Source organism: Ovis aries, chromosome 12 (assembly GCF_016772045.2).
Source record: "Ovis aries strain OAR_USU_Benz2616 breed Rambouillet chromosome 12, ARS-UI_Ramb_v3.0, whole genome shotgun sequence".
Lineage (NCBI taxonomy): Eukaryota > Metazoa > Chordata > Mammalia > Artiodactyla > Bovidae > Ovis > Ovis aries.
In genome coordinates, this window is record NC_056065.1 from 44360157 (window position 1) to 44386707 (window position 26551).

The following is a 26551-nucleotide window of genomic DNA, read 5'->3' on the forward strand; positions in this document are numbered from 1 at the left end:
CAGCGGGAGTACCACTGTGGTTATACTGGGCTTGGGCTTCTTACAGCGTGCTGTCTGGCTCTTCAGGAAAGCGAGGCAGAGTTACATGGCCCTTTCTGACATCGATTTAGATGTCCTGCCATCATTTCTACCACATTATATTGGTTACAAACAAATTACTGAGGCCAGCTCAGATTCAGAAGAGGAAAATTAGACTATCTTTCGATGGAGGAGTGACAGAATTGCAGTCAAGAAGAACATGTGGGCTGGGAGATACAATTAAACAGTTGTGTAAAAAGGCATGCAGTAAATTGTAACGTTCTGCATAGTAACAACTCTTGGCATCCAGGAAGACAGGTAACGCTTGAACAGTGGGGAGATGGTTGGGGGCAACAACCCTCCTCGCAGTGGAAAATTTGCGTATAACTTACAGTTGGTCCTCCATGTGCACAGCTCCTCTCCGTCTGTGGACTGAGCCCCTCTCAAACGATGTTGTACTGTAATACTTACTGTGAAAACAGTCCCACATACATGACTCCGTGTACTTCAAACCCATGTTGTTCAGGGGTCAACTGTAGTAAGAAATATTAATCTCAAAACAAGTACCTACCAAATACCTACATTAAGCATCATATTTAAAGGTGATAATTTTATGTACTTCATTTAAAATAAAGATGTTCAAACTGTCATCACTAAGATGAGAAGTGTACTCAAATTTGTATATAATGTCATCAGACAAAGTATACACGACACCTAGACACAAGGAATAGGAGACAAAACTGTGATTTGCAACTGATATGTTTAACTACATCAAAAAGCTAGACTTAATTATAGAACAAATGAAAATAGAAGGAAACTGCTATAGTTAAAAGATTAAACTCATCCGTGTTCCTGTGGACCAACAATAACCAAGTAGAAAATGTAATAGACTAAAAATACCAATGTCAGTATCAAATACCAATCTTAATATAAAAAAAGCAATCCAATCAAAAAATGGGCAGAAGAGCTCAATAGACACTCCTCCAAAGAAGACATACAGATGACCAGTAGGCACGTGAAAAAATGCTTAACACTGCTAATTATTAGAGAAATGCAAATCAAAACTAAAATGAGGTATCATCTCACACCGGTCAGAATGGCCCCATCATCAAAAAGTCTACAAATGATAGATGCTGGAGAGGGTATGGATAAAAGGGAACTCTCTTACATTGTTGATGAGAATGTAAATTGGTGCAGCCTCTACGGAGAACATTATGGAGATTCCTTAAAAAGCTAAAAATAGCTACCACATGATCCCGCAGTCCTATTCCTGGGCATATATCCAGAAAAAGCAGAAACACTAATTTGGAAAGATAAGTGCACCCCAATACTCAGAGTAGCACTATTTACAATAGGCAAGATATGGGAGCGTCCTGTGTGTCCATTGCCAGATGACCATTGTGTGTAGTATATGCACACACATAGTGGAATAGTACTCAGCCATAAAAAATAATACTATTTGCCACAACATGGATGGACCTAGAGATTGTCATATAAGTGAAATAAGTCAGACAGAAAGGGAAATGTCATATGATCTCTGTTATGAAATCTAAAAAATGATACAAATGAAGTTATTTACAAAACAGAACCAGCCTCACAGACATAGAAGACAAATTTACGATACCAGAGAGGAAATGTGGCTTGGGTGGAGATAAATTAGGAATTTGAGATTAACAGATGCACACCACTATATATAAAATAGATAACCAACAAGGACCTGCTGTATAGGAGGATGTGATTCCTATGCCCTCTCCTTTGAGCCCCCAATCGAATTATGTGCCCCTCTTAGGGCATTTGTCTGGCTCTGCTTGGTCTTACAGAATTAGCATCTTCAGCCTTCTCTTTTTGGACTGAACTCTTGAAGACCAGGACTGTCTAGCTCATATGTATTTGTCTCTGTCATACTGTCTTGCACATAGTTGCTCGAGAAATAGCCAATACTGCCTTACAGTTGAAGCCTGAGGTCAGTCGTTTTGAAGATCAGTATGAATTGGAGAACAAAGAGCCTGAAATCAGAAAGGACAAATTTCAGAAGGTTGTGAGGATGGAAATGTGCTTGTTGAAGTTAGTGGATAGTGTTCAGGGAAGATGTTAAAGACCAGAAGACCCGGGAACTGATCGCGATAAACGTCAAAGGACCGCGAGTCCCCATGGCTTAGAGAACTGTGTGTGTTAGTCGCTCAGACATGTCTGACTCTGTGACTCCAGGGACTGTAGGCCCATCAGGCTCCTCTGTCCATGGGATTTCCCAGGCAAGAATACTGGAGTGGGTCACCATTTCCTTCTCCAGGGGATCTTCCCAACCCAGGGATTGAACAGGCAGATTCTTTACTGTATGAACCACCAGGGAGGCCCTTAGAAAACTGAACAAGCATTAAACTGAAGAGCAAAGTTAGGTTCTCTGCCTTTTGATTACAAGGTTTCAGATATATTGAGTTTTTTGCATTTTCATTCTCATACATGATTTTGGTAAATATTTTCTGTGGTAGAAAGCCTAGTCTTTAAGCAAACTAAACTTGAAGTCTGGGTCATAGCCCAGCTCTCCCACTCATCCCCTGGGGGCTTTTGGTAAGTCTCTCAGGTTTTAGACAATTTAGATTCCTCCCTAGTAAGCATGGGAAAATTCCCTGGAGAAGGGAGTGGCTACCCACTCCAGTATTCTTGTCTAGGAAATTCCATGGACCAAGGAGCCTGGCAGGCTCCATGCGGTCTCAAGAGTTGGACACGACTTAGCAACTGAACCATCACCACCTAGTAAGATGGGGGCTCAGTTAGAACCTCCCTCAAGGAGTCTTTGTTGGTTGGTTGGTCAGTGTCCATGTCTTTGTGACCCCCATGGACTGTAGCATGCCAGACCTCTCTGTCCCTAACTATTTCCGGGAGTTTGCTCAAAATCACATCCATTGAGTTGGTAATGGCATCCAACCATCTCATCCTCTGTCCCCGTCTTCTCCTTCCCTCAGTCTTTTCCAGCATCAGGATCTTTTCCAGTGAGTCGGCTCTTTGCATCAGGTGGCCAAATCTTGGAGCTTCGGCTCCAATGAATGAATTCATTCTGATGAATATTCAGGGTAGATTTCCTTTAGGATTAACTGGTTTGATCTTGCTGTCAAGGGGATTCATGTAAGTCTTGTCTAGCACCACAATTCAGAAGCATCATTTCTTCCACATTAACCCTTCCTTATGGTCCAGCTCTCACATCCCATACATGACTACTGGAAAAACTAACTTTGATTACACAGGCCTAACTTTGATTTATACAGGTCTGTTTAGGTTTGTCATAGCTTTTCTTCCAAGAAGCAGTTGTCTTAATTTTGTGGCTGCAGTCACCGTCCCAAGAGATTTCTTGGAGCCCAAGAAAATAAAATCTGTCACTGCCTCCACTTTTTCCCCATCTATTTGCTATGAAGTGATGGGACCGGATGCTGTGATCTTAGTATTTTGAAGGAGTCATAGTGGAAGTTGAATAAGGCAGGCAACAGTGATTACAGGTGATCTGAATTGAGCTCTCACTCTGTGAGGGCACTATTATAAGCACTTAAACAGATGAACCTCCAGAACAGCTACTGAGGTGTGTGTTCACTATTAAGGTAAGTGCTATTTTCACGTTACTCATGAGGAAATCAAGGCAGATGGCGGCGGCACAGTTCACGCTGAATCAGCACTTGAGCCCGGACAGTGCGGCTGCAGAGTGCCAGTCCACCGCTGCGCCAGGCTGTTTCTGCAGCAGCATCTGTCACACAGTGCATCTTCTGAGAGTGTCAGCCGCTGGTGCTTCCTCCCAGGGAGGACACGCCATGGCTACCTCACTGGGCATGTACAGTCACATGGCGCATTGGAAAGCACAGTTGTAGTTATTTGTCCTTGTTACCTTCTGAATTTCTTCATACCTTTAAAATGAGAAGATGCTACTGAAAATGAATAAACCGACACTTCCTGGAGAAAGCAATGCTGTAATGACTGAATATCATGGGGCTTTTTCCTCCTTTTTCTTAAACTTGACTTGGACTACTTTATAGTCCAAGGGTGCAGGTCTCCTTTGGCATTTTGGAACTTGATAGAGGTTTTGTGAATGCACTAAATACCTTGGAATTGTTTACTTTAAAGTAATTAATTTTATATTAAGCAAATCTCACCTTAAATTTTTTTTGAGTTAACTCGAGTTTGACTCTTTGTCTTTAGAATTATATAATTACAAAGAGGAGCAATGGGCAGTACTTTATATTGTTAGAATTAAGCTCGATTTATTAGGCTGCTGGCTGCTTTAGTTGTCCATGTTGATGAGAAGGACAGGAGCACCCTGCTTGTGGCTGAGCAGTGTGTTGACTTCTGTTGGATTCCTTCCAGGCTCCATCACTCAAGTCAGAGGACGAGGTGAACAGGGGGCTGATTCCAGGAGGACAGGCATGTTTTAATGTGAGTTTTCATATGTCTCAAATCGAGTTCACATCACAGTTTTCTACCTGATTGACTTTTTGAATTTGGGTGTGGGCAACAGACCTCACATTGAATTCAGATCTAGAAGCTGGGCTTCAGGTTCATGCCACACAGAAACCGCATCATCCCAGAGTGGAGCCCAAGTGACCCCTCAGAGCCCAGTCCCCTGGGCCTCCCTGCAGACTCAGCTGGGAGTCCATGTGTCCCTGAGGACAGGAGTTAAGAAGTGATGTTTTACCAGGAGATTTTCTTTTGCCCAGTTGTTCTGTGCCTTCTCATGAGTCATTAAGGCGTTTAGCCCTGGCTTCAAGGCTCCTGCTAATCTCCCCAGAAGTGAGCTCTTTGTCTGGAATCCACTAGAGGTGGGGAGTTAACGGAGTGGCCGTCCTTTAAGCATAGAGAGAGGGATGGTGGTCCCTGGAGCAGAGTCACGAGTGCTAAAGTGATCATTGGAGCCTTTCTTCTCCAGTCTGTGTCCCTGTTTTGCTTCGGCCTTCACTGTCTAATTCTGTCCAAACAACTCATCGGCTCAACCAGTTGAGCCTCTAATCCTTCCTTCTGTGCACTCCATTGCAAGCATTCATTTGAAGGTTGGTTTTCTTTTTTGTTTTTCCTTCCCAGTTTAGAAACACAGATGTCTTACATCCCTCCACAAAAGAATTTTGGAAATTAACCTATTTACAGAAAGCTCCAGGCAAGTTTGACATTGTGTCTCAAAGCACCTTGTTCAAAGTCTTCAGCAAATACACTGCTCTTCTAAATCAAGCACCACCACCACCCTGCCACTGCTGCCCCCCACTTTCTTCCTCAGCCCCAAGTGTCCTCAGATGGCTGCACAGCTGAGCAGGAAATAAGACTCCTTTTTTTCTCTAAACTAGTAATGCAAACAAGGCCAAAGAGGAAATTGCTCATTCTTTGGTATTATTAAGTTTATTTTTAGCTTCCTAGTACTTGATTTATTTTGGAGGGAGGACAGAGTAAAACAGTATCTCATTAAGGGAAGTACTGGACACCATATCTAAAGGTTTGTTACTAAGTTAAGAAACTCTCCACATTGAATGCTTTCTGACTGGCCCTGAAAATGTATAAATTTTACTTACATTTATTTATTCAGTCAGCTAGTCACTCAAAAAACATTTGAGTTCCCATCTAGAAGACTTTTTTTAGGGAGATGCTGAGGGTGTAAAAATGGGTAAGATATTTTCTTCTACTCTTAAAATGTTCATAGTCTGCTATGAAAAACCAGTGTAACTCCATGTGGCAACTGCTATGTAGAAATGAAATAAATGTGCTTATTTTAATGGTTTTATGATTTACAGGCCAGTTTCACATATTTTATCTTATTTCATCTTAATAACAATCTCCTGAGGCACTTAGGTAACTGGCCAAACTGGGACCCAGACCTGAGACTTGTCATTGCTTTGACTTGCTCATGCCTCCTCTCAAGCACTGAGTGCTGTTAATAGAAACATTTCTCTTCCTGGTATGCGATCCTTGACTGATGAGTTTGTTGTCTCTTCCGTAACCTCCTCTTCCTTCTTACATAAAATTTCTGGCAAGCGTGTGTAGATTCTTTTTCCATTCCCTTTGACCTTAGACAAGTTACTTGATGACTTTGTGTTTTCGTTTTCTCATCTATAAAATGGAGACAGTGGGACTTATATCCTGGCACAGTTGTGAGGCCTAATTGAGCATTTGATGGTCAAAATGATCTTACCTGTATCTAGTTGTCAAATCTGAAATGTTATGAGACTCTGAAAAACAAAAAATGTTACTCAGAACTGCAATCCAGAATTCTATCTAGTATGTTTAGCTGGCTCACTTCTTTTTTATTTTCTCCTGGCTTGCTTTTAATCAAGATTTCCATTATACTCCTCAGCTACTAATGGGGAAAGCTCTGTGTAGCAGTGTTGTGTGCCTGAGGTGAATTGTGTGAATCTGTGTTGGAGTTGGGCTCTGTCCTGTCTGTGCAGGTAGAGTACTGAGCTTGAATTAGACGTTGAAATGTGAAATTTCAGAATGAGAAACCAAGGGCTGCCCTTGGGCTGTGCTGTGGAGTATCATGTCTGCCTAAGTCACAGGTGACACGGCTGGCTTCAGTCCTCAGGGCAGAAGACGGAGCCTTGAGCTTCTGTTGACCAAAGCTTCCAATAACCCTTCAAATTACACACAGAAAAATGAAGGGTGTTTGAGAAAGTTGTCTTCCATTTTAAATATCTTTTCTTGAGGTATTTTAAACTTCAGTTTATGTGGTTTCCATTTTTAAAAAATTACTTATTTTAATTGGAGGCTTATTACAATATTGTAGTGGTTTTTGCCATACATTGACATGAATCATCCATGGGTGGGTGTACATGTGTTCCCCATCCTGAATCCCCCTCCCACCTCCCTCCCCATCCCATCCCTAAGGGTCATCCCAGTGCACCAGCCCTGAGCACCCTGTCTCATGCATATGGTTTCCATTTTAACAGGACATTAGTATCCATAATTAATTTGAGTCCATTAAACTTTTATAGATGAAATCATCTCTGGTTTACTTGGTTGCTCGGCAGTGGATGCACCAGAGTTACGGGTTAGTGTTTTATTTTATCTGTGCTAGTCAATTGTTGTTAATAACAGAAATTAATAAAGACTTTGCGCTTGAATCCCTTTATCAAGAGGGGCCCAGTATGCCAGTGATAAAGAATATTTTGTATTATTATTATTAAAGCATCTTGACCTGTTAGGACCAGAAATCAACCCTATTTCATAGATAGAATTAAATGAGATGTGAAAGAGTGTCCAGCTGGAGCAATGTAGCAGGTATTGAAAGGAGGTCCTGTGGCCACTGCTTGTGGTCACTCTGTGGCTCCCACTGGAAAAGCCCAAAGATGCAGGTGCTGTGGCTCAGCCCTCCCCACAGATGACGCCACATCTTCCTCAGCATTTTTTTTCCCCCTTAATGGGGATAGAGATAAGAACTCTTGTATTTGGATCCTTCCAGAACAACTGGTGAATTAAGGAAAAGGCTTAAAACAAAAAAGTTCACAGAAATGCCTGGAAAGGTAAGATAAAGCAGCACAAAGTGTAGGACAGTTTCTGGCACTGCAGTATCATCCTGGGGGGCTGGGTGGTCACCGAGGAGCCAATCCTGCGGAGGTCCTGTCTGAGCGTTTCCCCCTTCCTTCTTCTGAACAAGCCCCCCACGTGTTTCGTCCCATACTTCGTGATAAACGTCATTCCTTTTCTTAGTGTACATCCTCACTGGGTGTAGTGGGTAGCGTCTCTTCACTAGGTGATATCAGACTGCTGTTTTTGTCCATGTGCTACACAGTTTAGGATTCTGATGTTGTTTTCTATGAAGTAAAGGTCTCAGAATGATCATTGAGATGGCACATCACACTCTCCGCAGCCATGTCTATGCACATCATTGCATTGGTCAGACAGCTGCTTCACGAAGGGCTAACTTTTCAGAGAGGATGGCGCGCGTGATAAAAATGTTTCACCACAGCCTTCCTCTTTGCATTCTGGCTTATTAACATGCCCCTAACTCTGTAGGGTCACCACATACCTTAGAGATGGCCTCCACTGCTGGTGGAATTATGGATAATTTGGGTCCATAATTAAAGGTACTGACCTGAAAGGAAGCATAGGGATGATGTGGGTGGTGGTCAGAGCAGGTATTGAGTGTTTATAGGAAAGAGCCAATGTTTTTATCTTTGCTGGATTTTCAGAAAGCTAGAAAAGAAAAATGAGACCCAGGGAAGAGGGAAAATGGTGCTTTCTCAGCTGGTTACATATATTCAGTATCCAAGTTGGGGAAAATATCAGACTAAAAGGATAAAGGATTTGGTTAGATTAGACTTTGGATTTTTCAGTTGTTTGATGTTTTGCCAAATTTTATTTCTTTTATTTATTTTCTTGAACTCAAGTTTTTTTTTTTAATCTCAAAAAACGAAGCATTACGCTTAACTTTAACCTTTTTAAGCATATTTTTTAGGTTATTTCTTAAAAGATAAGCCAAATTGACATTAGAGTCTCTTACACTCATTCATTTTGCAGATATTTATTGATGATATGTAGAATACTGAACATTGCATTATATGTCCCCCATTCCATGAAATTTTAAATCTGTAAGAAGACAACTAAGTAAAATAATCCTTTAAGTGTATAAGTATAAATCCTGATATGTCCTACAAAGGAAAAGTAGTTAGAAATAACAGAGTGACCTGACTTCAGGGAAGATATGTCTGAAGATGTTTCATTTAAATTAGGGATGGAGAGTGAAAGTGAAAGTCACTCAGTCATGTCTGACTCTTTGTGACCCCATGGACTGTACACTCCATAGAATTCTCTAAGCCAGAATACTGGAATAGGTAGCCTTTCCCTTCTCCAGGGGATCTTCCCAACCCAGGGATGAAGAGGGAAGGATGGAATCAGAAGAGCCCACTCAGGCCAAAGGACTAGCTGATACAAAAGCACTCAAATAGGATGAACTTGGAACTCAGGCGGATCTTCAAGAACACAGATATAGTGGTGGTGCCTTGAGCAAAAACAAGAATGGAAGGGAGCAATAGTAATGATGGGAGAGGGGTCAGATGACAGCGACCTTGCCATCCTGGCAGTGAGAATAGTGTGTTCCGAGGGCCTCTGAGGTGCTAGGCACTTCTTGGTCCTTTGTTGTCATCGTTTAGTTGCTAAGTTGTGTCCAACTCTTGGGCGACCCTGTGGACTGTAGTCCACCAGTCTCGGGATTTCCCAGGCAAGAACTAGAGTGGGTTGCCATTTCCTTTTCCAGAGGATCTTCCCCACCCAGGGAGCGAACCTGCATCTCCTATACCGAAGGCAGATTCTTTACTGCTGAGCCACCAGGAAGTCTTCTTGGTCCTTTACATGCATTGATTCATGGCCCTCCTGGGCAAGAGGCCAGGTAACTTGTCCATGTTTATAAAGTGGCATGGTCAAGATCTGATCTCAGGCAGTCTGGCTTCATATTCCCTGCTCTTGAACTCTTTGTTAGGTTTTTATGCTAAGAAACATGATAAGCCATTAAAGAATTTTAAACAGGGAATTCACCTCAGATTTGGAGTTTTCTCCTTTTTATTTATAAGTTGCAGGATGGAAAATGGGTTGTAGCAGGTCAAGAGTGGACACTGAGAAGCCGAGCAGCAGCCTGGCCCTTGTGTGCCTGTCTGCCACGCTGGGCTTCACTAGAGTAGATGTAGCCACTGAGCCAGAAAACAGCACCTTCAATAAGTGAATGGGATGGTGAGGTTTCTGAATGGTCTGGGAGTGAAGAACAGGGCATGATACACCTCACCCAGCAAATGCTAGGGGTGAGGGTCTAGAAGCTTGTGTCTCCAGGTGCATGTTGACTTTTCTAGGTTTTGCACAAACATTTCTGGGTTGACTTGAGGTCATAGACATATTCTTCACACCACTTGAGCCTACGTGTCCTGTAGATTAATTGGGAAACTGTTAACAGCTACAGAGTAGTCATTCGGGGCCTTATCTAGAAGCACAGCTCTGCTTATTGTAAGCTGATATGTATCATTTTAAAGACTAACCTAGGGGAGAGGGCCCTCATGTCCTCCTTCCCAGCTCTCACGTGGTTTCTAAGGAGTGTGGTTTTATAAGCACTAAGCTTTCCTTAAGACATGACAACACTTAGGGAAACAAATCTGACACTGGGGAGAATAAGAGGAGAGGTCTCAGGCCCCAGGCCCACCTCTGGTTTAGAAGAGCTCGCACACACAGGTGCCAGAAGTCAAATGTAAGCAGCCCTATGGTGGCTCTGCTGTGCGCCTCTTACAGCATCCTTAGTGTGGAAGTGCCTTTGGGGACAGGAAGTGAGAGCGGACAGAGGAGGAGCCCTGAGCAGTGCTAAGCAGGTGAGGCTTCACCCTGCTGTCTTAGAAACAGGATGAGAAACCTTTCTAATCTGGTGGAGTTGGAGGGATTGACAATCTTCTGGGTAACTTTTGTTCTATTTGATATTGAGGAATTACCAAAGAATCTCCATAAAATACATGTTAGGTATAAAAATCAGAACGTATGCTTTCCTGTGAACTCCCACAAAGCTGATGGACACGGGAGCGGTCCCTCCCCAGTCCAGTTCCCTTCCTCCTCTCCCCAGAGGCGACCAGGTCCTGAGCAGTCTGTTAGAATCCCCTTCCTTTCCTTTATGGTTTTGCCTCAGATATTTGTGTCCTTCCACAGACGGTTGTCTTGCGTGCGTTCTGCACCGTGTGTAAGTGGACTCATGAGGGAAGAAGATGCTTCTGCTTGTTCTTTTCGTTCACCTCTATCCTGGGGTCCCCCGTGTCGGTAGTTCTGCAGGATTTCCCAGTATTGTATGAACATAACATGTTTTACTCTTCAGCTGTTGATGAACATTTCAGTTTGTTCCAGATTTTTTGTTCTTGCATACAGCTCTTCTGTCCGTGTCTCCTAGTGAGTGTGTAAAAGAAATTCTTTAGGGATACCTAGGAATCAAACATCTGGGTAATAGGCGTGCCGATTTTCTCTTTCACTAAAGCCAGTTATTTCCAGCTGCTTGCCAATGTTTTGATAGAGTAAGGCATTAAAATGTTTGCTAATATTGTGAGTTTAAAATATCTCAGGGTAGTTTTAATTTGTATTTTCTTGATTAATACTGCTATTGGGCACCATGTCATGCATTTATTAATCATTTGTTTCCTCTTCCGTGAAGGCCCTCATTTTTCGATTGAATTTTTTTTTTTTTAATTTGGAAGAGTTCTAGATGCACCTTATATTTTTAAAAGTTCATGTTGCAAATATACTTTCAGTTTATGATTTATCATTTTATTATAGAACTATATGTTTAAAATTTTTATGTAATTAAATTTATCAGTCTTTATGTTTTGAGCTTGTATATAAGAAATCTTTTTCTTTGTTTATAGGTAGTCTTCTATATTTATTATCTTTGAAGAGTTTTATATAATTTATGTACAAGTTTATATATAATTTTGCTTTTTATATATGTCTTTAATCCCATGAAATTGGTTATTGTACATGTTAGGGAACAACTTTTATTATTATGTTTTTAATGCACATAACCAGGTGTCCTGGTACACCTTTTGAGAAGTCCAGCCCTTCTCCACTAATTTATATTGCTCACTGTGTCAGAAATGAAATTTCTAGAAGTGTGTGAGTCCATTTCTGGACTCCACTGGCCTGTTTGCCTCTGGACCAGCACCTCACTGTCTGGCTTTAGAATAATTGTTGGCGTTTGGTGTGGCAAGTCCCCCACCTTGTTCTTTTTCAAGAATATCTTGGTTATTGGCCCTTTACTCTTCTTTAACATGTTTAGAATCAGCTTGTCTTGCTGCATAACCTCACCCCTTGGCATGTTGAATGAAATTGCGTCAGATTGGGTCTCATTTGCGTTCGGGCTGTCCTTACTCCCTTTCCTGACTTTGCTGGCAGTCCCTTCAGGTCACATTATGGAACATTTCTCCACACTGTTTCCTGCGTCCTAAGCTGCAGGCTGTCCTGCAAAGGATTGTTGTTCAGTTGCTCAGTCGGGTCCGACCCTTTGTGACCCCATGGACTGCAGCACGCCAGGTTTTCCTATCCTTCACCATCTTCTGGAGCTTGCTCAAACTCATGTCCATTGAGTCGGTGATGCCATCCAACCATCTTACCCTCTGTCATGCCCTTCTCCTCTTGCCTTCTATCTTTCCCAGCATCAGGGTGTTTTCCAATGAGTGGGCTCTTCTCATCAGGTGGCCAAAGTTATTGGAGCTTCAGCGTATCAGCATCCATCCTGCCAGTGAATATGCAGAGTTGATTTCCTTAGGATTAACTGGTTTGATCTTGCAGTCCACGGGACTCTCAAGAGTCTTTTCCAGTACCACAGTTTGAAAGCATCAGTTTTTGATGCTCAGCCTTCTTTATGGTCTGTACATGACTACTGGAAAAACCATAGCTTTGACTATATGGATCTTTGTTGGCAAAGTAATGTCTCTGCTTTTTAATACACTGTCTAGTCTTGACATAGCTTTTCTTCCAAGAAGCAAGCATCTTTTTGTGTCATGGCTGCAGTCACCGTCCACAGTGATTTTGGAACCCAAGAAAATAGAGTGTGTCCCTGTCACTGGAAAGGATAGCGTTCTTGTTAAGTTGCTTAGTTATGTCTGACTCTTTGTGACCCCATGGACCTGTGGCCTGCTGGGCCCCTCTGTAGGTTTCAAAACTCTTGTGTAATGTCTCTGAAGTAAACTTTGCTTTGAAAATTCAGCCCTAAGAATTTGGGCCACTGCTCAGTTTGCTGCCTCCAGAAAGGAAACTGGCTCTTGGGAGCTCTGCCTTGTCTGTGTTTCAGAGTCTAGTCCTGTGGCGGGGGAGGACTTGCTTGTGCAGCTTTAGCATCTTTGTGGGACAGTGTTTCAGGAACTAAGGGGAACTCAGGAGTAGTAATCCCAAATGTAGGAAGTAAATCTTGGCTTGGAATTAGAAAGCTTACTGGGACATTTTCTTGGCTCTGTTTTCTCAAGATTTACTCAGGGCACAACAGAAATTTTTTTTTTTTTTTCCTGTCATTCTAACTCAAGAATAATTTTTAAGGAGAGATTGGCTAACTATAGTATCACAAGTTTTCTCAAATATGCTGGTATTGACCAGTCGGGACAGAAGTGCATGTTAAATTCAAAAAAATTCCTTGGCTTTCCTGGTTAGAGGCTTGAAACCTGCTGCTACTTTGCATTTCTTTTGACTCCTCTGAACCAGGATTTTTGGGGTGGACATCTTCCCTTTTGGAGATAGAAGCTCACCCAGTAGCTGCTCAGGCTTCCTCAGGCCATAGTTTGCGTTGCGTTGGGTTGTGTTGCCACCAGGACCTAGAAGTACAACCTTATCTGATAGTCTTAAGGTTCCTTTTGGCATCCATGGAATTCCTGCACTTCCTTTGTGAATTAACATGAGGCAAGCTTTAACATTTGTCTAGGAGACCTGTCCCACTACCACTTGATTTTTAGCAATTTGTTTAGATCTTCCTTGTATGTTTTTTTACTTACCAGGAGCTGTACTTTTACCCGAGGCTTTCTGGGGGACCTGACTCTTACATCTGGGCAAAGGGCAAGCAATCTGCCAGGGACTCTGAAAGGAGGGTCCACAGGGCATCATTAAAGTTACTTAATGACCAGTCAACTCAGTCATTATACTGTGTCAGGTATTGGTGATATTCATTCAACACTGTGTGTGTGTAATTCCTTTTGATTTGACTTTTAGCGAGTGGGTAGGTTGAGTTCTGAAATATAGTTAGAACTGTTCAGGAGCAACATTTTCCCCCTCTGGTTCCTCTGAAGCGCTGCATAGGCCCAAGACCACACTTGACCTAGGCTTGCTGGGAATACTGGAAATGGAAGGTGCTGGATCGAGAACCTGATGGCTGGTGGGAAAGCCCTGAGGAGCTGCTGCTCTCAGGGAGGCAGGCCCTGGAGAGAGTGTGCGCAAGCGGGGCTTACCAGAGACGCTTTGGGTTCGCTTTCAGACTGTTGCTGAAGTGGCTGTAGTAGTTTCCTCATTTGAGAAGTAAGCCCATGATAGTCATGTTGATGGCCAGTTGTTAACCCTGTTATGTGGCAGCACTAACCACGTTCCATTCTCACTCCTGCCGGGGGAGTGAGACATGAAGTTTAGCTGGGACTCCTTAGAAATTAAGTCATGGGACTAAAATGCAGACAACCTGAGTGCTTTATTAGCACGTTTTGGAACAGTTGAGTAGAGGTGTACGGAGCTGTGCTGTTTCCTGTCACTAGAGGGAGCAAAGAAAATGTCTTCAGAGCATCTGGTTGTGACATCAGCTCTTCTGATCACATGTGACAAGAATTCTTTAAGTGGTACAGATCAGGCCAGCCTTCCTCTCGTCTGGGATTAGTTTGTAGCCTTGTATCTCTGCTGTTGTCTGGAGCAGCTAACACTTGCTTCTTTATTTACTGTCCTGTGTGAATCACTGAGAAAGTGATTGCCTGAGTTCCCAGGAGAGGATCCCTACTTGTGTTATTAACTCCGTGTTAGGATGTAGGTGCTTCAGTATCAGTGTAAGCCAGCAGTTTTTAGTCAGCAGTTTGTGACAGTTATATTCCACATTTTCATAAGAGACTCTTCTTAAAGTTCACTAATGAAGTTCATTGTAGTTAATGTTGTTTGGTGCTTTTGAGAGTGGAGTTATGATGTCATGAAGTTAAATAATGGGGTGTTCCAAGTCCTCCAAGCTGGACTTTCCCATCCTGTCGGTCAAAGTTAATTCTACATTGAAGTGTGGGGACAACTGATAAACCTGCAGATTAGCAGGCCCATTCTCTTAGTTCACTCCTACTGACCTGTGTAGAGATGCCACATGTTCTCCATCTCCTAATGATTGTCTAAGACTAGAAGCTGGGGCTGAGCAGATACAAGACTTTCTAAGTTGCCTCAGGGGGGCTTTTAAGTGGGTGTATATTCTGATGATTCTATTTGGAAACTTTGGGGAGAATGCTTACCTTTGACCTGTGCTGTCTTTGGTACCGTGAACTTGCCCCAAACACCGTTATCATTTACTACACCTAACAGTTCTGTATTCTTTGACAGTATAACGTGCCTGTAGTTTTGGGTGGGGGACGTGACAGACAAAAGAAGTCAGTTACAGAAACATTCTTTGGGAGATTGTGTTTTGTGTTTTTTTTTTTAAATTCAGTTAATTAAACCAGTCCTTTGAGTTGAACTTAGCTTGAAGTTTCTCGTCCTTTTCCCAAATGGAAAGAGAATAAACATCATAGATGTCATTTTTTGAGCATATGTGCCAGACACCTCTTAGCATTTCAGGCCTAACCACCACCTCATAAAGGAGGGAGGAGCTACTGTTGAACCACCCCTGTTTTACAGAGGAGGTTCACTAGCCTTCCCATGGACACATAACTAGTCGTGGAGGACTGGGAAAAACTTGGTGCAGCACTCGGGATCCCAGCTGCTACAGCCTGTGTTGCGCTGAGGCTGAATTCTGGCTCGTTGTGCTGATCATAGGTTAATGGGTGCAGGCGAGAAGTGGTCCTCTGTGGCAGAAGGTATTGACCTGGGATACGTGGGCCTCGTTTGGCCACACTGGTGAGGTTACTGGCATCACCAGGGCTTGACTTTGTGTGCCTGTGGCTCCCAGGGATGGGCGTGGTCAGCCCACACACAGCAAGTTCACCTCTTAGGCCAGTGCATGCACTTGAACCGATCAGATCTCCGTGGCTTTATGAACACAGTTGCACTCTTCTCTCTGTCCAGTTCAACTCACTTCTGCTTTTTTTTTTTTAATTGGAATGGGAATTTTAAAAAATACTTAATACTTTTGCTGTTTCTAAAAATACTGAGTTTGTTTGCTTTTTCTTACTTTAGGACTTTGTGTTTCATTTGTGACTGTGATACAGTAATTTTCCACTCAGGCAAAGAACAGACATTGTAGCCACCACCACCTGACTCCAGTGTCCTAACAAACATTTGTGTGTCTTTTACAATAGGCCAAGCACTGTGCTAAATGTTCTGTATGCATCGACTCTTCTTAATGTCAAAATTCAGTGAGTGGGATGCTATATTTTTCTGTTTTTAAAAATAGAGACCAGGGCCCAAGGGGCGTCTCTTTGGAAACCCTGCTCTGCCACAACTCTACAGCTTTCTCAGCAGAGTACAGCCCTGTGGTTGTGGGCTCAAGTCTGAAGTCACCTCACAGAGAAGTGCTTACCTTTCTTCTCCTTCACTGCAAAGGGTTTTGACCTCTTTTGGGAAGTGAAGCAGAACTGGATAAAGGCCATTTCTGAGACTTTCTGCAACTAGAAATGTTTATGGTTTCAAAGCTCTTGAATGAATGTTGTTTGTTGACTTCTTAGGGCCATTTCTGGGACTTGGGTTTTGGATAGTAAGAACGCAGAGCTCATCTGTCAATGTCCCCCTTTGTAGGAAAGTCCAGGCCAGTGTACAAGAGTGACCTTTTATCAACATGGGTATGAAGGAAAGATTATTTCCCAGGTGTGGACAGAGGACACCTACATGTCCCAGGCCAGTCTCAACATAAAGTTGGGAGTTCAGGTTCAGATGTTCCGTGAAAGTACTTTGCCCCACCTCTTAGCCACACCCCCATCAGTCTGGGGGAGAGGGGGAAGCTAGAGTGGGGTGACTGCAGCCACCCAGGATGGTGACACTGGTGATTTGTCCCCAGAACAAGAGCTGTATAAGTCTGCATCACATTACACAAGAGGGGAAAGATCCCAGGCAGCCCTGGAGAGTCTTCCCTACCACATAGCTTGTTCTAGAGACCTGGCTCCATCCAGCTTGTTGAAGAGGTGTGTGAGATCACCAGGGACGCCTCTGCTGTCCTCTGGGTAGTCAGTCCCATAGTGGCAGCATGATCTTGCCAGGTTCCCTGTAGGGTGGGAGACGCTCCCAGGAAAACAGCTTCCTCAAGTAGCCGAGCCAAAGGAGCCCCCCCAAGAGGACCCATCCATGCACTCTCACAGGCTGCACACCCATAGCACCCCATGCACTCCCCAACCTCCTGTGGGAACCAGCACCCCCAGACCAGGAGACGTAGATAGGAACCGGGGGAGTGAACCCTCGGAGCCCTCACCATGAACTGTGATGAGGAATCCACAAGTTGTTTTCATAAACTGCAGCCCAAGGTCCTGAGGTCACATCACACATGTATTCTGAGCCTCAGTGAGCGGGTTCACGTGAGTCACCAGCATGATGCTCGCAGACTGCCGGCCTCAGAGCAGCTGTGGTCACGGTGCCTGGCACCTTTGCTTAACCTGGGAGTGCAGACTGTGTGACCTCTTGCTTGTCTACTGGCAGCCATGTGGAATGGCACAGGCTGTTTCCTGTGGGGGCTTCCTTGACGTTCTGCAGACAGCTGTCTGTCCATCCTGTGGTCCCCTCCCTTTCCACCATGCCCGCCCAGGTGAGCTCGGTGTCTTGCACCTCAAGTATCCATCAGGTGTTCAGACTTGGGCTGGTAGTTCTGGGTCACAGTGAAGCAGCTGCGAGGAAACCGGCAGCCTCACTGACAGGGGCCTCAGTGGCCAGTGACTTCACCACTTTTGCCTCTTTGGCACCTGTTCTTCCCCTGCAAGCAAAATCTGGGGTCCCCCACCTCCTCTGCCGGTGATTGATTGTCAGCTTCTCTCACGGCTGAGGGGTTGGAGGTCCCCCGCCTCCTTCCCTGGGAGCTCGCCCAGGACTTGGGCACAGGAACTGGGGGGGCACCCCCAAGCCCAAACAGCTTGCATGTGGGGAGTCACTGTTCCTCCACCTCCTTTCTGGAGATCTTCTGTGCTGAAAGCTGCCATGAAGCCACTGCCGGTTGCGTTTGTGAGCCAGGAGCACAGAGAAGCACAGGTGTGGTTTGCAACCCTGTCTGGATTTTTCCAAGATCTTGGAAAATTCAGGTGAAAGACCTGACACATTTCACGTCTGAGAAGGGGAATGCAGTACTGTAATTGGGCTTTTGTGCTTTGAAGAGTCATCTTTGCCTCGTTACTTTTATTAAATAAATGTGATACAATGACAGAATTAAACATCCCTTTCCCTCCTTTCTTTGCAATGAGGAAGTCTGCCCTTTATTTCAAAATTCAACTTGCAGAAATGGATCGTACTTGATAACTTGCCACGCATCCATAAAAGCCGTAAAATACAAGAGGCAGTGTTGCTGGAGTAGCTGTTCTCATTTCCTGGCAGTCATTACATGCTTCCAATACAAAAACATTTTTCTCTTAACTATCCTTTCTGAGCTCAAAAATGGGTTTCCCTCCAGCCCCTGGTATTCAATTATCACCTCGGGAAATGCACAGATATAACTGATGATCCCTTTAAAACGTCCTGCAGCTGCCACTCTCCCCCATCCCTCATCTTTTGTCCCGTTCCCGTCATTGAATGTTATGTTGCCAACGTATATTTTATAGGGTGACCCTGATGGGTGTCACTTTGATACTGTGCAGGGATAATAAGATTGCACACACAATGAAAGGCCAATAAATAGAAAAATGTTTACGAGATGGAGAATGGCGGTTTTAACAGTTTTATGGCTTTCTCTTTCCCCCTCACTCTTCTCTCTCTCCCTTTGCTGGCAGAACTGTGGTTTTGTTACAGGAACTAGAAAACATTAAGAAGGGTGATGCGGTGATAGAACCAACGGCAGTGAAATCCCACTTGCCCTGTTGCTGAACTCCAATAAAATAAATTCAGGAAATAATGAAGTATTCAGCTTGTGGGAAAGAAAACTGATTTCAGTGAATGAATTCTTGAGGTTTTACAGAGAAAACGAGATTCCTGGTATTGACGGTATTGTATTTTAAATGTTAACAAACAGTAAAACCAAAAATAAAGCGCGCCTCCCCCCACTCAGTGGGCAGTTTTGTTGGGGGTCTGTGTGAAGTGAAGGCCCATCATGTGGCTGCGTTAGGACTACCTGGCTTTTGTGCCAGGGGCTGGTGTGGGGCCCACACATGGCCAGGAGCCCTTTGGTTCAGTCTGGAGTTTAGACCAATTGGTGATGGTCTTGATCTGTGTCTTCAGATCTGTTATTTTTTGTTACTGTGTTTTGTTAAGTGGCAGTACCTTATGCCTCTTGCTCAGTTGATAGATAACTTTAAAAAAAAAATAATTACATTAAAACATTACTTATTTGGGTCCAGTGGGTCCAGTGGCTAAGACTCCATGCTCCCAATGCCAGAGGCCTGGGTTCTATCTCTGCTTGGGGAACTATAGCCCACATGCCTCAACTAAGACAGGGTACAGCCAAATAAGTAAATACATTAAAAGTTATTTATGTAAATAGATACATTAAAATTATTTATGTAATTTTTTGGCTGTGTTGGGTCTTCCTTGCTGCTTCATGGCTTTCTGCGGCAAGCAGGGGCTATTCTCTGCTTCTCTTGTTGCAAGCACAGGCTTTAGGGCACTCAGGCTTCAGTAGTTGCAGCACAAAGGCTCGGTAGTTGTCCTATGGCATGTGGGGTCTTCTTGGACAAGGGATCAAACTCATGTCCCCTGCTTTGGCAGGAAGACTCTTTACCACTGAGCCACCAGGGAAGCCTAATAGATAGATTTTCCTAATGGAGCTGCTTGGAGAGGAGCAGCCACAGTGTAGAGGTTCAGGGGGTCCATCCAGGAGCCATGAGTCACATCCGTGATTTTGAGCGCCATTGGAGGTCGTCACTGCCTTACTTAGATGCTTCTAGCTGGAGCTGGTTCACTGCTTTACTTAGACACTTTAGCCAAAGCTCATTTTGAAAGATGTTTTGTTACATGTGCAGAAGGGCCCCAGTTCAGTTCAGTTCAGTCGCTCAGTCGTGTCTGACTCTTTGCAACCTCATGAATTGCAGCACGCCAGGCCTCCCTGTCCATCACCAACTCCCAGAGTTCACTCAAACTCACGTCCATTGAGTCGGTGATGCCATCCAGCCATCTCATCCTCTGTTGTCCCCTTCTCCTCCTGCCCCCAATCCTTCCCAGCATCAGTCTTTTCCAATGAGTCAACTCTTTGCATGAGGTGGCCAAAGTATTGGAGTTTCAGCCTCAGCATCAGTCCTTCCAAAGAAATCCCAGGGTTGATCTCCTTCAGAATGGACTGGTTGGATCTCCTTGCAGTCCAAGGGACTCAAGAGTATTCTCCAACACCACAGTTCAAAAGCATCAGTTCTTCGGTGCTCAGCTTTCTTCACAGTCCAACTCTTACATCCATATGATCACAGGAAAAACCATAGCCTTGACTAGATGGACCTTTGTTGGCAAAGTAATGTCTCTTCTTTTGAATATGCTATCTAGGTTGGTCATAACTTTCCTTCCAAGGAGTAAGCGTCTTTTAATTTCATGGCTGCAGTCACCATCTGCAGTGATTTTGGAGCCCCCCCAAAATAAAGGCAACCACTGTTTCCCCATCTATTTCCCATGAAGTGATGGGACCGGATGCCATGATCTTAGTTTTTCTGAATGTTGAGCTTTAAGCCAACTTTTTCACTCTCCTCTTTCACTTTCATCAAGAGGTTTTTTAGCTCCTCTTCACTTTCTGCCATAAGAGTGGTGTCATCTGCATATCAGAGGTTATTGATATTTCTCCCAGCAATCTTGATTCCAGCTTGTGCTTCTTCCAGCCCAGCATTTCTCATGATGTACTCTGCATATAAGTTGAATAAGCAGGGTGACAATATACAGCCTTGACGTACTCCTTTTCCTATTTGGAACCAGTCTGTTGTTCCATGTCCAGTTCTAACTGTTGCTTCCTGACCTGCATACTGGTTTCTCAAGAGGCAGGTCAGGTGGTCTGTATTCCCATCTCTTTCAGAATTTTCCACAGTTTATTGTGATCCACACAGTCAAAGGCTTTGGCATAGTCAAGAAAGCAGAAATAAGATGTTTTTCTGGAACTCTCTTGCTTTTTTGATGATCCAGTGGATGTTGGCAATTTGATCTCTGGTTCCTCTGCCTTTTCTAAAACCAGTTTGAACATCAGGAAGTTCACGGTTCACGTATTGCTGAAACCTGGCTTTGAGAAGTAATTTTGAGCATTACTTTACTAGCGTGTGGGATGAGTGCAATTGTGCAGTAGTTTGAGCATTCTTTTGCATTGCCTTTCTTTGGGATTGGAATGAAAACTGACCTTTTCCAGTCCTGTGGCCACTGCTGAGTCTTGCATATTTGCTGGCATATTTAGTGCAGCACTTTGACGGCCCCAACCTGATCTAAACTCAGACTTCTCCTCGAGGAAGAGACCAGGAAGGACTTTATGATGAAGTGGCATGCGACGACCCCTTGCTTGGCACATGTCTATGACATTTGTAGCCTAGAGCTTGAAGTGGCCAAGGGCTTCTGAGCAGGAGCCACTGGGTGGCCCACGTGTGGCGAGCAGGTCTGGAAGGGTGCTCATGCCCATGGCCTCCATCAAGACTTCCAAGAACTGGCGTCTATTCTCGGAATGTGTGGGAAGGCAGTACTTCTCTGGGCTTGTGCACAGATGCCTGCCACATGTGTCTCTGATCTTGGTCCCCCAAGAATCGCTTCAGGCAGGTGTGGTTTTGTAATTCATGGGTGCTGGGGTAGGAAGGCTGGCTGCCCGTTGTGCTCAGGGATGCATAGCTCTTCTGTGCTCTTCAGCTACCGCTACCCAGGGTCCAGTTAGTGGGTTTGAGAGACTATTGAACTGAGCTCTTTAGATAAAAAAGATAACCCAAATTCAAGCCTCAGACTTCAAAAAAAGATTATTTCCTCTTAGTTCATAGCAGACTGATTAAGAGCATAAGACTCTGGAGTGAAGACCCCCAGGGCTGCCGACTGAAGCTATGACCATTTTGTGGCTTGTCATCTTATTTATGAAGCAGGGATGATGACTACATTAGGGTACTATGACGACTAAACATACGAAGGTATGGAAAGTGCCTGTTTGTAGTGCCTAACCATTGTTATTGTAGATTCAACAGCCCAGTAAAAGGGTGGTGAGTTGGTTTGTGGATAAAGCCACTGATGAGGAAGTGGGGGCACTGGGTTCCGAAGCCCGCCCTCCCGCCAGCTGTGATACCTACCCAAGAGCAGCCAATTGGAAGCAGCTGCGCAGGTGCGAGGATTCTGTCTTCATTGGACCGTGGGAAATGAAAAGCAGGAACACTGTAGTCGGTTCATGTTAACACTACCTATCAAATTAAGGAACTCTAGTTTAGAGATTGTCTATCTTATTATACTTTTTAGAAAAGATAAAATGTCATTTCTTTTGTGAAATAATGTTGAGATCAGGTAGTTACTTTTAATGACCTTACCTGGCAAAATAAAATGTTAGCAATCTTGCACCCATTTCTCAAAAGCTGGCAATGTTGCTTCCATTTCTCTGAAGTTTTATGCTTTTAGTGTTCAGGTAAATTTTAGTTCTCAGAAAATACTCATTCCGTCAGGTGTTTTGTGAACACTCATTATGTTTGAGATGGTGCCCCAGACTCTGGGGTGGGCCTGCAGATGGGGTGGACATAGACTTGGCAGCTGGACAGGCTCGTTCGTGGCTGCAGCCCAAGGGAGAGCCCACGAGTACAGGACAGAGGAGTGGGATGACGTCTGTGAAGGCTGGAGCCCCGAGTGGTGAGGAGGGCTTGGATAGACATCAAGAGAACAGAGTAGTGAGGGCTCACGGGGCTGCATCCTGCCTGTGAAGGAGAGCACGGAGGAGCGGTGAGCTGGCCATCACGTTCAGTGCAGGCCAGAGAGCACGCACACTGTCTTCTGGGGACAGAGGGAACGGCTGGAGGAGGCGGCGAAGTAGCCGGGCAGTTCCCTGCAGGCCTTGAGGCGCCTTCAGTGATTTGGAGGCGGAGGTTGACAAGATGAGGGCTGTGCTTTGAGAGGACTGGCCTGGTCTCTGTGTGGGAGGGGCCAGGCCAGCTCACGGCCTCAGATCTGAGCTTCCGAGGGACGGTGTGGGACCAGAGATGGGGTCACAGGTTCCTAGGTGCGCAGCTGAAGCAGCGCAGAGCTTAGGCAATCTCATATGGTTTTGAGTTTAACCTTGGCCTGTCCCCTTTCCTTCACAGTGTTCAAATGTAGTGGTGGTGATTGTTTTAAAAGGAAAGAAACAAAAGATTTTTTCCTCCCCTTTACCCTGCACAGTTGGGATTTACAACAAGGGCAGTGAGAGTGCCTGGTTCCGGAATGTCTCTGAGTGTCTCTGTGTGGTCTCATCATTATAACCGGCTAAACCTAGGAGACCTTCACAGACTTCTAAGAGTCTTCCCTTTCCTCCCTTCCCTTTGTCTCCAGGAGAGGAGCTGCGATGGGTATGGGTATGGGAGCGGGTATGGGTATGGAGGGTTGGGAGCCTGCCCCAGGCGTGGGTCTTCCTCAGTGTGGCCATGCGGTCAGGTGGCTGTGGTTCTGCTGCACCTTCGAGCCTGTCATCTTCCTCCTGAATGTACCCCGAGACCACAGAGGCGGAAATAACCATCAGCAGGCTAGCAGGCTGACAGTGTCGGGCTCCTTCGGGGATAAGGGGATCTGGTTGGTTAGCAAAAGAAGAAACCAGGAGAGCATTGCTTTAATTATCAGACTCATTGCTGGAAGACAAGCAGTTGCCTGCTGGAGAGAGATCGCTAAGAGCAGCTACCCCCTGCGCTCAGTGGATGGTCAGACCCCATGTCCGGCTCTCACCTCAGCTGTTCTGTCATCAGGTCCAGTCCTGGGGTCCTCAAGGAGCAAGAGAAGAGTGACCTGCATGGGAGTCTGTGCCAGGAAGTTCTACTGACTTGTTTCACTACCCTTGGATCAATCCATCATTTTTGCCAAGAAACAGTGCAGCTGTAATTCACAGGCAGAGGTGGCCGTGGAAATCAAAGGGGTTAGAGCAGCTCTTCCCAGAGGATGTGTCCCAGGCAGGCTCCCTGGCCCCAGCTCCAGTGGCCTCCCTGTTGCTTCCTGGGGCCCTGGGCTGGGGACCGAAGCATAAAAGCAGCTTTCCTCCTGCCCCCACTGGGGTTGGGGCCTTGTTTCATCACCACTCGCTGCTTCCTGGACCTTCTCCTTGCAAAAACACACCTTTTTTTTTTTAAATCCCTTTAAGCTTTATATCTCTCTGTTTCTGTCCAGAAAGTAAATGGTGAGTTTCTTCACCCTTTTTACCTGGACCTCCAAAGAACGAGCCAGACCATGACTGAAGGGCATTCTCCAAACAGAAATTTTAGCAAAGTAACCCTGCCCGCTCTGCTTCTCACTGTCCGTTGGCATATTGACTTGAGGCTTTCTGTACCGATCACTTATCTGCACTCTCTCTGTGTACTCAAGTTAAAATACTTACTTAGCATCCCAACGGTTACTAGTGGGTCTCAGAGAAAGAAGAGAACTTCTAAATGTTTACTGTCTGACCCCTGCAGTGGGGTGTGTCCGTGGCATGTGAAGGTCACTTGCTGTTTCGTGGCCCCTGTCCCACCACGCCGAAAGTGGGCCTGGAGGGCCTGTGAAATGGCCTCAGAAAAAGGCTGTATTTTAATGCCCTTCTCACGAGCAGCTTCCAGGCCTGCCTCTCCACCCCATCTCTTCTGCTCCCCCCACTTAGTAGGCAGTGTTAAAACTTCAGTAAAGAGGAAATTCCTTTCCGTTCACAGCAGAAGGGCATTTGTGGGTGGCTCTACTGGGCACCCAAAATCACTGCAGATGGTGATTGCAGCCATGAAATTAAAAGACGCTTACTCCTTGGAAGGAAAGTTATGACCAACCTAGATAGCATATTCAAAAGCAGAGAAATTACTTTGCCAACAAAGGACCATCTAATCAAGGCTATGGTTTTTCCAGTGGTCATGTATGGATGTGAGAGTTGAACTGTGAAGAAAGCTGAGGGCTGAAGAATTGATGCTTTTGAACTGTGGTATTGGAGAAGACTCTTGAGAGTCCCTTGGACTGCAAGGAGATCCAACCAGTCCATTGTAAAGGAGACTAGTCCTGGGTGTTCATTGGAAGGACTGATGCTGAGGCTGAAACTCCAATACTTTGGCCACCTCATGTGAAGAGTTGATTCATTGGAAAAGACCCTGATGCTGGGAGGGATTGGGGGCAGGAAGAGAAGGGGACGACAGAGGATGAGATGGCTGAATGGCATCACCGACTCAATGCACATGAGTTTGGGTGAACTCTGGGAGTTGGTGATGGACAGGGAGACCTGGCGTGCTGCGATTCATGGGGTCGCAAAGAGTTGGACACGACTAAGTGACTGGACTGACTGACTGACTACTGGTCACCTTCTAGAGCTGGTACTGGGTTCTCAGTAGTGTGCAGGGACCTGGGTTAGATTACTTCTTGTCTCCTGCACCTGCCCTGCCCCTCCGTGCATGTACAGAAAGGAGGACACTGGTTTTCCAAGGCCCTCCTTAACACAGCATAACAGAAGACCAGTGGTCAGCATTGTTTCTTTCTGCTGGTTCACGGAACCATGTTGTGAGAGTGGAAGAGAAAGGAACACTGTCTACCCTGAGCTTGAGCGTAGGGTGTGCTGCGTGTCCAGGGTTATTTATAAAAGACTGAGGCCTTCCTTGGCTTGTAAAGAGAGAACCTGATTGCAGATGGCAAGCCTGGATTCTGAGCCAGGGTCCCTGGACCTCTTCTCCCACCACCTTCGGGTGTGGAGACTGTGGATGGTTGTAGCAGTAATAATTTTGTTATAATCACAACAAACTGGACTCAATCTGGGGTGTGCCCTTAAGCTTCAGTAATGGGGTGAAAAATAGATGACTGCCTTTTTCAGCCTGTGCACCGGCCTCCCAGAGGGCCTGTGTCTGAGGAGTTAGTGCCGGGCTGAGGGGGGAGAGACCCCGGGGCTGGGGAGCATGCTCCTTGATGGTCTTGGAGACAAACATCCCCCCTGAGAAGGAATCTTCGATACTGGCAGTGCCTGCAGCACCTTCCTCTTTCTGTCTGTACTTCTGCTTCCCCAAGGTCCCTTACAGAGAATACAGGTAGCTCATCTTACTTTAGAAAAGAGATTATCCTTTTATCGTGCAGGACAGGTACAGGCTCTCCTGTCTTAGCAGTGCGATGGCTGAATGAGGGAAAGGAAACAGCAGCTGGGTTCACGGGCGGTGTTTCAGCTTACCAACCGCCTGCAGGTAAACTGACCTGGTCAGGTGGTCTCCAGCAGCAGGATTGTCAGCTCCCCCTCCAGCCCATGGCCCACATCCAGTGGCATCCATTTGGGCCCTGGAACAGGTCTCCTGGCTCATCTTCCCCACCCACCCTCGGATAAAGCATTGCTTCCCTAAAGTGGGTTCATACCCGAGAAGCTCCCTGTGAGAGGTGAGCAGACAGATGCCACTGAGCAACCCCAGCCCTGCTCTTTAGCTGGTTGCCCAGGGCAACGCAGGGAGGGGAGCCTGCCCAGAGGGGTGGGGAGTGGATAGGGTGTGGGGAGAGCACAGAAGTGGAGCCATGATTCCTCCTCATGATTCCCAGTGGCCGAGCCTGGGTTATAGGCACGCCTGAGGCTGAGCCTCTATCTGCCCAACTCTCATTTCTGTGTCTTGGTTTCTCTCTCTCCCCCAGGCCCCTGATCCACCCAGACAGAGTGCTGCCCTGAGCAGCTTATTTCTTCCCTTCTCTTCTGTGCCTGGCACTCCCCCAC

General features: G+C 45.3%; 1 protein-coding gene across 13 annotated transcripts in view; it reads left to right on the forward strand.

The window, feature by feature from the left end:
• RERE (arginine-glutamic acid dipeptide repeats) overlaps nucleotides 1-26551 on the forward strand; it is a 418492-nt gene that overhangs the window by 376530 nt on the left and 15411 nt on the right. The gene's annotated exons all lie outside the window — the stretch shown is intronic.